Below are 16543 nucleotides of genomic sequence, written 5' to 3'. Positions count from 1 at the left end.
TGAACATCTTGGTCCATGTGGAGTGAATGTATATCTGTTATCATTGCCTCTCTTCAACAAAATTGCTCAGTAATCACCATCTAGAAGTAATTAAGAATGTGCATTTTTCTAAGAGGAATATCTTGGTGTCAGCTGACTGCTGTAGACAATGACAGCCTTCCTCAAATTAGACCCCAATGTCACCTATTAGTAGCATGACTAAGGTAAAAACTAGTGTTTCTTAGGTGAGTGAATATTAGGATATCCTCTTAGAAAAATGCAGTTAGGTTTTCAGCTCCACTTTGTTTCTTAGTACTTCATTCATTCGTCTTCATCCTTATCTTTCTTTTCTTCTCCTCCTTCTCCTTCTCCTTCTCCTTCTTCTTCTTCCTCCATTTCTTCTTGTCTTTCTAGATTTCCTCTCAACTTGGACTTCTGCTAGAGAAACCGCAGAACAGTGGAGAATTTTGGAAAGTGCTTGCCTACCTCCATTCTAGATAGGATGCTGCATTGGCGCTGGCGTGTTAGGCAGTATATGTGCTTTAATGACTTACAGGCTCCCTAGCTTTGGTTATAGGGTGCCTCTATGTTCATTTGCTTAAAACACTGGCAGCAATGCACTTAGTAATTCATTGAACACTGTAGGAGTTATAGATATAATGCCGTAAAAATAATAACCTAGAGTATGCAAAGTTCTTCCTAGGGAAACATTTCACCTTACAGTCAATTTTTCTGTACTGCTGTTGTCAAAAGAATGTGTAACAGCCAGATTAAAAAAACTACATTAGGTACACTGAAGAGAGATAGATAGGCTTGGGCAAGTCACCTAGATAAAGTTCTTCAAGGACAGACAGAAATGTGTGCCCTGCTGCTGGGGTTTAGGACAACACCTCCTCCAATAGCATCCCAATCCTGAGAAATAGTTTTTTTCTTCTGACTAACAGAACTTGGAACTAAGCTACAACTATATATAGCTTGACTCAATTTTCAGGTGTAGAATTTGTTCTCAAGGAGTGGAAAAGACAGATTGGATCACACTGTCATGTTCTCCTAGAGGAGACATAGGCAGGTGATGTAAAGCCAGAACATGTGGACAAACAGTGTGGAAAGGACCATGCATCATGGACTGCTTGCCTGGGCAGATGGAAATATCAAGGGCATAATCTCTGGGAAGGAGAGACTGCTGCCCTGGGTCCATACATATCATTCATCCATGTGGCCATATTGAGAACACAGGGCACATCTATTTTCTGAAATTGGTAACTAGTCCTGCTCCTGCCTTGGCAGGACCTGGAGAAGCTACTCAATAGGTTGGAATTATCTAAATACTCCTAAACTCATTTCCCCAATCCAATTGTAGATAGAAGAGATTTGAAGAGACTAACATGCGCGCGCGCGCACACACACACACACACACACACACACACAACCTAATAAATAGAGTAAGAAGTTGAACTCCCTTAGTGATGTATGCAGGTTTCCAGGAAATGGTGCAGCACAACGTAGCAGTAGTGATTAAATGCCCCAGTGGTAATGCAAAACAGAGATGCAGCCTGCTCCCTGGGGACTTGTTGCAGCAAAACCACCTAATCAAATCTTCTAACAAGGCTCTTGCTGTGGAGTACAGTCAGTTGGCAGGCCTGTTAGGTCCACTTTCCTTTTTCACAGACATCGTTATCTGTCATCCCCTTATTCCTTTTAATTGCTCTGAGCAAGGATTTTGTTATCCACTTAGCAATGGGGACCAAACTCATCAATACTCAATTTAAGCCAAATGCTCATAAAGACAGCAGTGAAATCTCTGCTGCTTTTCTGAATATCATGATGGCTGTACTTCTGCAAGCAGGCCTTCCTCTTCATGTCTGTGCGGCTCTTCTGGTCCACTGTGTTTCTAGCCAGCTACACTCAAATCTGGAGAGACATTATGCTTTTGTTTTGTTGTTTAAATAAAATTGCTTCCCCTTTATTTTTGTGTGACTTCCAGATAATTTGGATCCACTGAATCATGATACTATGAAAATATGTGCATGGTATTGCTCAAAACATGCTGACTCAGCTCCAATTTTACGTGACAGTAACCCTTATCATGCACTTATGAAAAATTAGAATTAGAAAAGAAATAGATTTTAATAAATGTATTTAGAATAATTTAGTGATAAAATAATAAAATAGAAACAAAATAAATTAGTTTAAATGCAAACCATGCTAGTTTTTCATTTTGATATCTACCATGAGAGCTTCTTACATGTATGTGCTATTAGTAATCTCATATTTAAAGCCAATAAACAAGTAACTCCTGAGTTTGGTGGCATGTATGTGCAATCCTAGACAGAGGATTATTGTAAGGTCAGCTACTTGTTGAGATCTAAACCATCCAGAGCCACATATGAAGGTTCTGTCTCAATTCCCTGCCACCCAGAAAAGAATTTCATAGGTTGATTTCTGTGATAATGTATAAATTCTCAGCATTTAAAAATCATTATTTCTGCCGGGCGGTGGTGGTGCATGCTTTTAATCCCAGCCCTTGGGAGGTAGAGGCAGGCGGATCTCTGTGAGTTCAAGGCCAGCCTGGTCTCCAAAGTGAGTTCCAGGAAAGGAGCAAAGCTACACAGAGAAACCCTGTCTTGAAAAACTAAAAAAAAAAAAAAAAAAAAAAAAATCATTATTTCTACAAACTGGCAGAAAATAAAATCAAAATTTCCAAAAGATTTCATTATTTTTAAAATATACTTTATTATAAAATAACTTGCAAATAAATAAAGACATCACACAGGCAAACTAACCAGACCCAAAGTATGTACAACTTAATGAACTTACATATAGTTAGAACTGGAATTAGAAACAGAAGCTGTGAAGCTTCAGATTACATTCTAAATTTCATTATCAAATATGCTTTATACAATTATCCACCACCAAAAGAAAACAAAACAAAAATTTATGACCAAATTTGAACTAGAAAAACAATTAATCTTATATCTTCTTTCATAACATGTGTCCATTGCCTGAATTCAGTGCTTCCTCATCTATTTATATTTAACTATATATTTTTCGTAGATTCATACATATATTATTGGTTCCGCATGTGTGAAAAGAGAATGAATGGACTTAGAATGCAAATATTAAGCAGCTTGAGCCACGTCACACAACCTCAGAAAGAAACACTTTGTGTATGTGAAATAAAGACATCAAATACTATTTGATTTCATGATTATATTCTATGCTAAATTATCACGTTATTTCTCAAAGTTTAATAAATCACATTTGCACTTGAACTAATCATTAACTAAACTGATAAAGTGCAGCACAAATGTTAAAAAAAAAAGCTGAATCATAAAATATGCAGTATGGTAAACCTGTTTGTAGCTGATAAAATTTCCAAAACATTTCCTCCTTTCTCTCATTTTCACCACAGGGTGTAGAAGAGTGGTGTGAAAGAAAATGACATTTCCCACAAATTCCCAGTGAGTTTCACCTATGAAACAGATTCATTGACTATTTGCTTATGCTTGTATGAAGGGACAATCTAGGCCCTTCAGAAAGAGAAAATGGGGCCAGAAAGAGGAAAACCATATACAGATGACAGCGGGATGTTTTTTTTTAAGGAAATCACACAAGAAACCTGGTAGAACCTCAGGTTTGGTTATGGCTTATAAAATAATCACTCAGAAGCTTAATATTATTTACAAACTGTATGGCCTATGGCAGGCCTCTTGCTAGCTAGCTCTTACAGTTTAACTCAACCCATAACTATTAATCTATGTATCACCACGCGTTCCGTGGCTTTACCTCTGTCCCATTTCATGTTGTTCTTTGAACGGCGGGTTGGCGTCTCCTCCCACTCTCCTTTCTCCTCTCTCTCTCTTGGATTTTCCCACCTGGCTCCATCCTGCCTTGCCATAGGCCAGCGCAGCTTTATTTATCAACCAATCAAAGAAATACATATTCACCGCATACAGAAAGACATCCCACAGCAAATGTGGCTAAAATTGTGAATGTGTTTTGTAACTTTATCAGTGAAGACTCTGTGTGTTATATCTAAAACTCTAAGTTCCCGATAGTCCATAGTATTAGGGAATCTTGTGAAGCATCATAACACCAATAAAAAATCCTACTAATTGAACAACAAGGAAGATACAAAGTTAACACAGGACACCTATTCTCTGGTGATGGGTCTTGGGAGAAATGACTCATATTCCTACAATGAATAGAACCACGGTACTAGAAGTGGCAAATTTGAGTGCTGAATTTTAGCTTATCTCTCAAATAAAACATTCATATTTGTGATTTTTAGTGACTCTTGGTATGGTCATGCAACCATTCACTTTTCCTAAAGAATCTATTCTCGAAGATAGAGAAATATTGATAATATTTTTAAACGTGAACTTCATTTGATTCTTCAGGTTTAAAATGGATTATCTAAAGCACTCACAGCAGTTGTGTGGAAAAAAATGTTAACTCTCCCTAGGTAAATTTCTATTGATTGTTAATGCTCAGAATTGACTATCAGAATTACTCTGCTGCTTGCAAATTTAATAATATGCAAATATTGTCAATTTGTGTTAATGTTGCCATCTCTCTGCTTGGCCCCAATAGTCTGAGACTGTTGTGAGCCTAAAGCTACAGTAATGGCTTATATGTAGAGTTTAATACAATATGAAATATGTATTCTGTTATAGGACTAACTAAATAAATGCAAAAATGGCTCATGGGTAGGATTTGATGCAGCATGAAAATATGTATTCCAGTGTAGGACAAATTAAATAAATGTAAAATCTTTGCTTTCATACATGTTTATGAGTAAGATGAATACCATTCCAATCAATTTGTTTAGCTATATTTCTAAATCAGATAAGAAGGTAGATTTAGAGACCCCAGAATGTATTCCATTTTACAATTAAACATCTTGATGTGAATATTTTCCTTGAAAATCACTTCTGCACAGATCAGGAGGTTTCAAACCCTCCTTCACTGCACAGTCTCAGAATGATATAGTTCAACTTCCCTTTGATCTCTCTATCACTGAGACTGAAAATAACAGGGAAGCCCTCACAAAGGTGAGCATAATAAGCAGAACTCCTGAATTTGAGTTGGGAAAGGCAGGTTAGTGTGTGGTGGATGCAGTGCTCACATGAAGTTATAAAAAAGGCTGGGGGAAGAAACAAACAGTTTGAAACACCACTTTCTGTGGTAATAATTCTTTCTCTGAAACCTCCAGTTTGGCCCAGCAATGTTGATGCCTCAGGGTTTGTGGAAACTCTCACTTACACTAACGATTTATTAAAGCCTTTGAAGCTAAACTTCAGCTTTTGTCAGCTAAAGGTTATTATTTCTTCAAAGAAAATATTAGAACACATGTTAATGCAAATTTACACCCATCCTATTTAAATGCATGAACAAAGAACGGGGACAGTACTCCTGAATTTAGAGTTACTGCAGCTGGGAGAATGGCATGTCTGGGAAGTGCTGTTTGTTCATTTATCCATTTACCCAGGAATTCAAATGTTTCCTGGGGTTCTCAGACTTTGGTAATATTGCTCTTAATTGTTTTGCATTGGGGCGTGTAGAGAAGAGATATGTCATTTCTCAACTTAATGATCTAATTTTGGAAGAAAATAAGCACAAATCCATTCAGAGAGTGCAAAAACAAAAACAATGAATGAAATGAAAAAATGAACAGAACAGCAATGTGTTAAGGGAAAGATACTCAGTAAACACTTAGTCAGACACAGTGCCTGTGAGATAATGTCATCAGCACTCAGGGCATGTCATCAGTTACTAACATTGCTGCCCTGTGGAACTTATGTTCCAGGGAGGGAGGCAACACAAAATAAACTCATGAACAGATTATACTGCTATACCATGTTAAAAAGATGACAAACCATTTTTGAAAAACAATGTTGGGATGAGTGCACTGTAAATGCAGCATGAAGGGGACAGCAGGGTGTCTTCAGGTGACAGATTTACTACAGGTCCTTGCATTGACAGAGGATAAAGGAGGGCTGACACTAGGCAGGCTTTTGACATGTACAAAAAAGAGACAGGGCTTTCTAGAATAGAAATAACAAGGAACATTATAAATAAGAATCATTCTAACTTTTCCCTTGGAGCTTTAATAAAGCAGAGATTGTCAAATAAATTGCTTAAAGTTCACTTACTTGCAACAGGGCTCATGACTTATAAATGAGGGTTAAAGTAGGGGAGTGTTTAGTTTAATTTAACTAATGTCTTAGGCTTTGCACAGAACATCCTGACTTGGGAGGGAGTATCCTATCTTTCCAGGAAACCATCACTACTGTACCTGTTTGTGTGTGTTGCTGCTGATGTTCATTAAGATACCAGGGTAAAGCAGGAGGCATAGATCAATACAACTGACCGTTGAATACCATTCTCAGGTCTGTGTCCATGAATCTATACATGATCTTAAGACAAAGGAAAATGAAGCTACTTTTGACCTATAGTCTTGATATTTGCTGTGAATTATTCTTCCTTGAGTAACCATTATGTTGTCAAATATATACAGCTATTTGGGTAAGTGAATGGGCCACAAATATAACGATTGGTACATTTGGTAGGAAACTCTTGCCCTTAGTCTATTGTCCAACATCATTCTAATATTAACATCAATTTAATATAAAACTGTCAAAGTCCAAAATTCTCTTGTTTCATTTATTCCCTCAAAAATATTATTGAAGGTATGTTTTATGTGAGGAAATATTGGGCAATTTAACACTGAATAAAACAGAGAATGCTGCTATCACCGTGCTTGGCAAATTAAAGGAAGTGAAAGATCTCACAGGGTTTTAAAACCTAAGTGTCAGTAGTAAGGACAAAGTCATGAGATGAGATTGAGTACAATGGCAATACCTGTTGACTGTATCATTCTTGTGTCAAGTGTCATTATACTACTTGTATATGTTCTATATAATTCCACCCTAAACATAACCTGATACAGAAAGTATGATCCACATTTTGGATCAAGGCACAAAGTACCTAAGGTATCACAGGCTGTGATCATTAGGGCCAGAATAGGTATTTAAGCAAGTAGCATTCATAATAAGCTCCTTAACTAATGGTCTCTAACTCTCGTAACTTATGAGTGGGTTATGTCCCAACAAACCCCAAATAAATGAAAAACCCCACAATGTGAATATGCATTCCATCTAGCTAACCTACAAATAGTACAGCTTAGCCCACTGCATTGTGAATCAACAGTGCCTCCCTTTGTGCCTGCCAGGCTGGCTGACGGCTTTGGCTTTCTGCCACCATCCATCATTAAGGAAGAGTCTCATACCACTTATGGTTAGCCCAAGCAAAGATCAAAATTCAGACTCAGAATATGGTTGCTTCTGAATGTGTACCAACTTTGCAACATCTTAAGTCAACAAATTAGAAATCAAGTCATCACCAGTTACTGACCATCTGTTTGCCTTTCACCATGAGTACATACTTGAGCCAAGAGCTTACTAAAGTTGAGGTCAGCAAAGTCTACTCCAGCCAACTATCCTTGTAAACAAAGTATTTAGGGAATACAGCCAAACACAATCATTCATATATTGTACATTGTATATTGTGCTACTGCACAGGTTGGGATATGCTTTGGCATTAGGATGTAATTGTGAGATATTTTGACAAACACCATATGTCCCACAATTTTTAAATATTTGCCAGTGTTTTTTGTATGGGGAGAACAGAACAGCTACCAGACAGACATAGAGGCCAGAAAATGGTGGCACACACGCCTTTAATCTTAGAATTCAGGAGGCAGAGATCCATCTGGATATCTGTGAGTTCAAAGCCACACTGGAAACAACCAGACATGGTGACACATGCCTTTAATCCCAGGAAGTGATGGCAAGAAGCAGAAAGGTATATAAGGCAAGGTGTGAGGACCAGGAACTAGAGCCTGGTTAAGCTTTTAGGTTTTTGAGCAGCAGCTCAGCTGAGATCCATTTGGATGAGGTCTCAGAAGCTTCCATTCTGAGGAAACAGAATCAGTTGAGGTATTGGCAAGGTGAGGTGGCTGTGGCCTGTTCTGTTTTCTCTGATCATTCGGCGTTCATCCCAATACCTGGTACTGGGTTTATTTTTATTAATAAGACCCTTTAAGATTCATGTTACACACACACACACACACACACACACACACACACACACACACACACACACACACAAATGCTGCTAGATTGACACAAAGCAAATGATGTTGGCATTGTGGAAAAAATGATGTCCAAAAGTCAGTTGCCAGATCATTAAGTGGTGGGAAAGGTATGCAAACCTGTCCACAAGTTGGAAGGGATGGCAGTGGAATTTTTTCTACAAGGCATGATGTGATATGACTCAGTGTCTGGACCCTACTATGTACTTTCTTTATCCTCTTCATGGCTGAAGACCTTATTCCTGATGCATTGGAAATGCTTGTTGTTAGTGTTTCTTTTTTTTTTTTATTGTGGTAAGTGAAGAAATACCTTGCCCTAAGCAGAGCCTCATTCCTGTGGCCGGCTACAACCATGCTGCAGAATATGTTGCACCTTTCTCAATGATCCATGAGCCTTAGGTGTGGGAATTGTATTGTAGATGCATTCCTTGGGACGGGAGTCACAACTATGTATTTTGAATGGTTGTACTCAGTACCCCTACTTAAACTTCAAAAAGGTACTCATGACCATGGTCAGTCTCAGAGTGAACTCTCCAGGTTGTTAGCTGAAGCTTTAGATGCCACTGCACTGAAGCTCATCTCGCTGCATTCGTCTCTTGCATAAGTGACTGTCCCCAGGCCATTCACTAATAAGTTTCCTCAGATTTATCTCTGTAACAGTGTCTACTAAGCTTGCCAATGACCAGGCAGTGTTTAACATGCCTATGAACAACTGTTGCAGGTAAAGAATCTAGAATTACAAAAGATGAACAGAAAAATACAGTTCACATAAAACAGGATGCTGGATAGATCAAATAATGTACTAAGATACTGAGAACATGAGTTTATTTTGGGCTTTTCTTCAGCTGAAGTTGTAGGTAAATTGGAGATAAAATGTGGGTAAGAAAGAGAAGTTCCCAGGAAAACTATCCAACTCAAGTTAAGTAGCTGTGAATTGGTGAGAGTTATCCTATTTCTTAAGAATTTACCTGTATTGCTGATTAACAACTAGATTATCACTGTTAATGTTATTGAAACTTCCATGAGGAAAGTAAATGTTTATTATTTGTGACATATAATCCCTTATGAATATTTAAATTGGGTAATTCTAAATATCTGCAATAGGTATTTAGTAAAAATTGTGATGAAGATCACCTCATGGCTTTAGGATTACCCCATTGCTCTGCCAGTTGGCAGAACATCAAAGTACCTAGGTTTCCTCCTTCCAGCTCCAGGATGATGACAACTTCCATGAATACTATTATACAGACAAGGTAAACCGGGTCACTTAGCAATACATGAGGAGGGTTACTAGGAAATACACTTTCTCACTGGGTGCTGCTTACTCATTAGCCTTATAGTATGGGATAAAGAGCTGATACTTGTCTGTCATCAAATCATCTCGACTTCATCCATGTTGAATCTGACTTCTTGTTATACATTCAAGTAGAATTGTAAGAAGGCTGTTGGATACATTGAGCATTAATTCAAGGATAATATCTAGAATGAATTAGTAATTGTTTTTTACATGAATATATGATATTTAAAGTCCCTGAGATTACTTCATTCCTAGGGGTTGGCCGTAACTGAAAGAGAGAATAGATATCAGATTAGTTCTGTGCATACTGTTATTTTTTAAAAATACATTGTTTCTTTTATTTTTGAGACTAAAATTCCATCATTTTCCCTTTTCATTTCTTCCATCAATACTCTCTCGTATACCCTCTCTTCCCTTTTTCCAATCCATGGCCTCTTTTTAAATTAATTGTTGTCACATACACAAACACACATATACACACACATAGTGTATATATAAATTGGGAAATACTTTCTTCTACACTTAGTATTCTTTAATTGCTATAATTCTTTGGGTGGGGTTAAGGCTGCATGGGTTTCCTCTGTTGTCATTAGCATGTCTATTGTTGCCCATGCTCTAATGTTTAGACTGTCATATTAGTAGAAATTTATGGGTTTAGCTTCTGTCATTTCTAGCATACACAGTTTTGGATGAATACCCTATTCCTATGGTTCCTACAGCCTTTCCACCATCTCTTTCTCAATGATCCATGAGCCTTAGATGTGGGAGTTGTATTGTAGATGCATTTTTGGGACAGGATCCACAATTATGCATTTTGATTGGTTGTGGTTTTGTGTAATGGCCTCCATTATCTGAAAAGAGACCTTTGTGTGAGTTTAAGGATGAGTATTTATAATGTAGTTAGGGATTATGCTGATTTAGTCTATTGGTGTTGTAAGTTCTTCTACAAGACCAAAGACTTCATTAGCCCTGTGCAGTTGGCTAGATTTCTGATACCAGGTATAATTTTCCTCTTTTAAGCAGAATTTTATTTCGATTAGAGATCTATTTGTTACTACCACGTTATGAGTGCCACTACTGCATGCTCAGTTTTATCATGCTGTGCTGTATATCATTGTGGTTCATAGACATCATAACTAGCTAAGTCTTTTGGATGTTTCCCTCCTTTAGAAGTTTTGGTGCCTTCTGGTATCATGAAATCTAATACTCAGGAAGAAGGCTTTCAAGTCAGTTATGGCTCAAGGGCTCTGGGCTCTGTTTCTGAAGTGCATGGGGTCTTTAGCAATAGAGATTTACTTTCTACCTCAGGGGGTCAAAGAAAGGCAAAAACAATAACCTATGATACTTTAGCAGTCCCTTAGTTAAACCTGACAAACAACTTAAAAGAAGGTCTCTAATGTCTGATGTTGAAGTTTTTGTTAGATGGTGTTTGACTCTTAGAGGAAGTGTTGTCAGCCTAGAGGGGAAATTTTTAGTGTGTGTGTGTGTGTGTGTGTGTGTGTGCATGTTTATACAACAATTTTTGTACATTATAGGTATATTATGTGTATTTTTAGGGAGATAGTTAATAGTATGATTCTTTATGACATTTCAGACATCTATATTATTACTTTTATGTATTGATATCCCTTTTTCTGCACTATCTAGAGCCCTTCCCCTATTTTCACATTTACCTAATCAGATCATTTTATCATTTCCATCAATCTTATGCTCCCATTTCTTTCTTGAATTCTGTTTTCAAGTCCTGGATTGTCTTTATCATTTCTATCAGCCTTGTAGATGTGTTTTCTTGGATGTCACACCGACATTTTTCCTCATTAAGTTATTTCTCCTTAATTTCATTGAGCTGTTTCTTTGTGTCTTCTTTAAACTCCTTGAATTCTTCTATGAAGTTTATGATTATTATTTTAAACTCTGTGTCCTCAGATCCATCTAGATAATTCTCTTGGAAAAAACATTTCTACAGGACTGGTAGGTTTTGGAGAAAAGAGACTGGATTGATCTTTCATATTGTTAGTATTTTTGTGAAAAGATCAGGGCATATAGACTTTTTTTGTTACTCCTATGTCTTGTATGGACAGAGCAGTTTGGAGCAGAAGAAAGCATGTGAGAGTAGGTTGAGCCTAGAGGTTGGAAATGACTTAGGTGGAATGAATTCAGGTGTACAGAAGAGATTGAACTGATGTGCAGGATGCTTGTGCTGTTCCAAGCCTGTAGTGTAGAAGTGGATCTGGTTTGGTAGGGAGATTGTATGGGTGTGAGAGGGGCCTGTCATTCAGGGACAGGTAGAGTGGGTCATTTCAGAAGCCTGGATATTGGTTGTAGAGCAAGCAGTAGTGGAAAGACTAGGCAGGAGCTCTGGATGTCAGACCCTGGCTAGATCTGGCAGCTGGGGAGGGTATGTGGAAGTTAGGGTCCAGAAGTCATCAGAGAAAGATGTACCTGATCTAGTTGGGTGGAGAAGCTGGATATAATCCCCACTGGTGTTTATAAATTGAATAGATAGAGCAGAACAGCAAAGAAAACTGAGATGTAAGAAAGTAAGGATAAGGTGTAGACTAGAATTGTTTCCTAAAGATAAGCAAATAATTCATTTTGGGATCAAGGCACAAAGAATTTCAATCTCTGCTAATAAGTAGAATCAACTGAATGAAGAGAGTTGAGTATTGGGCCTGCAGTGTGATTGTAATAAGAATAGTTTTATGAGGTAGGTAGTCACATCTCACTCAAGGTATGTTTTAGAGAGAGGGGCAGAAGTGAGATAGAGACATCAAATGTAGAAATTCTATTTGAAAGTTGAAGATAAAAACACTCAGCTTTGCCTTTTACAAGAAGGAATAGAGTCAAAATTCATAGCAAAACACCCAATAATACACCTAAGTGTTACTATAGTCAGCTAATTATTAAAATATCATTGATGGATTATTTTAGTAGCATCTAGACAACTGGATATAAAAAAGAGCAAAATTAAATACTTGGAGGAATCTACATTAATACTCATTTTTATTTCTCTATCTTCGAGAATTTAATCTTGATGGTCAGTTGAATTGAGAAGCTCCTATGAGATTCCTCAAGAGTGACACTGGCTATGTCTGTGAAAGTGTTTCCAGAGTAATGAGGTGAAAACTTGCTGGATTTGGTTTGCACTATCCAATGGGCTGAAGCCCATCATAGTTAAAAGGGATTGAGCCGGAATGACCACGTTAGTGCAAGCGTGTGCTCCCCACACCCCCCTCTTTTCCCTTTTCCACTCTGGCAATATTAGTTGCTGTGTTCCACCGTGTTCTTCAGCTACAATGGACTCAAACTTCTGAAAACATGAGCAGAAATAAGAAATAAATCTTTCCTCCCTTAAACCATCCCTGACAGGTTCTTTGTCACAGGGACAAAAAGTCTGCCTAACATAATCTCCTATTTCTATCGACTTTTGCATCATCTGTGACCTTTTTTAAGGATTTGTGGTTGTGTTTGTTTGGGAACATTTCTTGAACATGATAGATCTTGTATCAGTCTTCCTTAAATCATCCAAACCTGAATAAAGAGAAATTCAATACTAAAATTCTTTGACAGGAATCTTTACTTATGTAGTTTATAGCAAGAGAGAAAAACATACACACACATGCACTCAAACTCATATATGTACGTGTGTGTGTGTGTGTGTGTGTGTGTGTGTGTGTGTGTGTGTGTGTGTGTACACGTATAGGTTTAGGGTTCATATTTTGTAAAATATGGTATGTCCTTTCATGATTATTTTTCTTCCCCATTCAATTACATATAGTCTTAAATCAGAAAAGCAAAAAACAAATCAATTATCTCTTCTTTTAAAATGCCCAGAATAGCTGTGATTGAAATTGCTTGACCCAGAGAAATGGAAAAGAGACAAGAAAACATCTGGAAACAGAAAAATACTGATTTCTTTTAGTTGGAAATATTGCTTTAACAACTGGCAATTTGACTGTGTGTGTGAACATGCATGTGTGCGTACATGCGTGTGTGTGTGTGTGTGTGTGTGTGTGTGTGTGTGTGTGTGTGTGTGATGAGATGCACTTTCCTGGGAGGGCAGTTGTGAATGACACAGACCATCATGATTGTCTCTTTGTGTAAATTTCTATCTTTTAAACAAAAATGGTGACTTTAATCTTAAAGGAAGGTTTAGCTATCTACAATAGTATTCAGTTACCTTGTGAGCACTGAAGAAATTACCATTACCGACAGCATAAGAGAAAAACATATGACATTAATTATCTAATGAAAGTGGAGCAAATAAAAATGACAACAGGAAGCTGTAGATGGGACAGTGTAGTTGACAGGAAATGGACTTTCTCAGATGCCTGTAGGCAGTTTTCTTGCTAGAAAGTCTTTGTTGGTCTCTCCCTTTTTACCACATTTTCTCCTTTCCTACTGAAGTAATTCCTGTAATTTATTTTAAATTAGAAATAGAAATGGCTGTCATCAGTGGACTGCTTCTAAAAGGTCTGCCTGAAATTAAATAATTATATTATGGAAAGGACAAGAAAGATACAAAACTAACAGCAAAAGAGACATTTTTATTTCTGCTCCGTTTCATTACAAGTCATGTAGACAACGGAAATGGAGTAGGGAAAAGGATATTTAGGAATGAATAACCCCAGTACTTGAGAACTGAATTTTGTGCAGGAGGAAAGTGTTCTGTGATTGAAAGTGTGCCTGGCACTTTTTCTTTGATGGTCTGTGACAGTGTGAGCTCTCGGGTAAAAATTATTGCAAGGAAATTTTGGTTCATTAGCACTCAGTCTAGATGAAGTGTCAATATGATGATTACTGGAGATTTTTCTGAAATGGGGCTTATTTGAACTAGATGAAGAAGGAATTACAACAAATTGAAAGTGGCATGGATTTTCTGTTGTAAATCCTTGTGCTTTTCGATTGTTACGGTTGGAGGATGTTACTCAGGTGACATCTCCTTATCACCTTTCATTCTTTCCTTTACTTGCGAGCTCTTTGTGACCCCTTCTCTGCATTCTGAGTGACTGCAATACACATTTTCCTTACTTGCTTCATTTCTTTTTTCAATACTGTTACAAGTGCTTACAGATGGAATTGTTTATGGTGTGCGGTGGATATTGTGTTTAGATTTCCAGAGAAGCATTACACTCTCTATTGAGTACGCCATCTGTCCTTCTGGCACTGTATTTTTAAAACCTGGATAATAAAAAAAAAATCTTCTGAACAAGGGTTTTCCCCCATTGGGGTGACTTCCAGCACCAAGAACAGTGGGAACCAGGCTCAAAATGACTGTGTAATTCAAAGGTGCAAAATTGAATCAGGACTTAGATTTTAAAATAAACTTATTCAGATTTTCTAATTGAAAACACATTCAGAAAGCATGGCTATGAATGGGAGGTAACAGCAAGTGTTCTGCTCAAAATCCTCACTCACATGACAGCATTCTGAAGAAAATGGAATTTGTAACTGCAGATTTTCTGAAATAAAATCACATCCAAACAGCGGGAGCTCTCAACAGAAGGTACCTGATAACTATTTTCTAAAATTAAACCTCATTTAAACTACATTCATTCTAAATGAAAAATGCACTGGAGTTGTTTTCTACATTAAAGTCAAATTCAAATCATTGTTATTCTGAGAGGTAAGGAGCTTGAATAAGTTCTGCCACGTAATGAAGATTAGTGTTTACTTCCTATTAAGATTGCAGACTAATTTGGGGGAAAATGTTTTCTTCTTGGCACTAGTTTCGAAAACATGGTGACTGAAAAGTTTCATTATTTGGGGAAAAATTACTTATCTGGAAGACTTGGTGCTTATATCACATTTTAATCTAGTAAAAGAATAAACTATATGTGACATGTTATTGATCAACCTGCTTCTCAGAGAGAGAAACCACTTTGGGAAGTCACTGTCTTGTTCTTGGTCAGAGAGCTCATAATATAGAAATCAACATTGAATGCACACTTTTCTCTGTGGGGGAAAAATCAAGATCATTTTGAGAAGACAAGAGTCTCTAGTGTTTGGCTGTCTCAGACCATTTTCTGTTGTTGTAACAGAAGGCTACAGGCTGCAAAGGTTGATATCAATAAACTCTGTAGGTGTTTGTATATTTATATAGGCCATTGTTGGAAAGCATAGGAAAGCTAAGAGGTTTATGCTTCACAAAGCATGACAGAAGAGCAAGCAAGACCAGGAGAGATGTGGAGACAGGTCACTCAGTCACTCCTTTAGGGATGGCAGTAATATGTCCATGAGGGCTGGTCCCTCAGACATAAGCACCTTCAGAAAGTCCCACCTTTTGGATTAGAACAGTGGCATAATGGTTGATTTTCCATGTGTATGTTCCATTCTCAGCAAATGACCCTTAGCATAACAATAGCAATTTAATTTAATATGTGTTCTCCAATGGGACCTATAAATTGCAAAGTTCTGCCTCTGGCTCCTGAAAACCCATGTGCTTCAGACATGACACATAAATATAATCATTTCATCTCCAAACCTCAAAAGCCTTAATTTATTCCAAGCCTGCTCAAAAGCCTAATGTGCAAATTCTCATTTAAATCAAGGAATAATTTTACCCTGAGGCAGATTTCCTCCAGCTGTGATTCTGTGCAATCAAAACAACTTGTATATTACCAAAACAATTGGTAGGAAAAGCATAAGACAGACATTACAATTTTAAAGACAGAAATAGGGCTTGGTGAGATGCCTCAGCAAGTAAAGGTACTTGCCACCAAGACTGATGATTGAGTTCTGTCTTCAGCACTCAAATGGTGGAAGGAGAAAGCTGGCACTGGAAAGTTATCCTATGACCTACACATGGACACACCAACATATATATGAACACTACATATAAACACCTCACACAAAAGAAATGAAAGCAGAGAAGTATATGGTTCCAAATAATTCCCAAAGACAAGACATAAATCTTAAGACATAAGAAAACCTTCCATGACATCATAGCCTACGTTTTGGATACTTTTATGTGGGGTGAGTAATTCAGGGCCCACAGGAGGACCCTCCTACAGCTTTCCTGTGCTCATGGCAGATGGCAGCTCTTAGGGCTAGAGGGCAGGCTTCCAGTTCTCCTAGGCTGAATTGCAGCTGGGAGCTCCACAGTTCTTGGG

The sequence above is a fragment of the Peromyscus californicus genome, unplaced genomic scaffold (assembly GCF_007827085.1).
Source record: "Peromyscus californicus insignis strain IS unplaced genomic scaffold, ASM782708v3 Scaffold_9__1_contigs__length_137607984, whole genome shotgun sequence".
In the NCBI taxonomy this organism is placed as follows: domain Eukaryota; kingdom Metazoa; phylum Chordata; class Mammalia; order Rodentia; family Cricetidae; genus Peromyscus; species Peromyscus californicus.
This window is presented reverse-complemented; position numbering follows the sequence as displayed.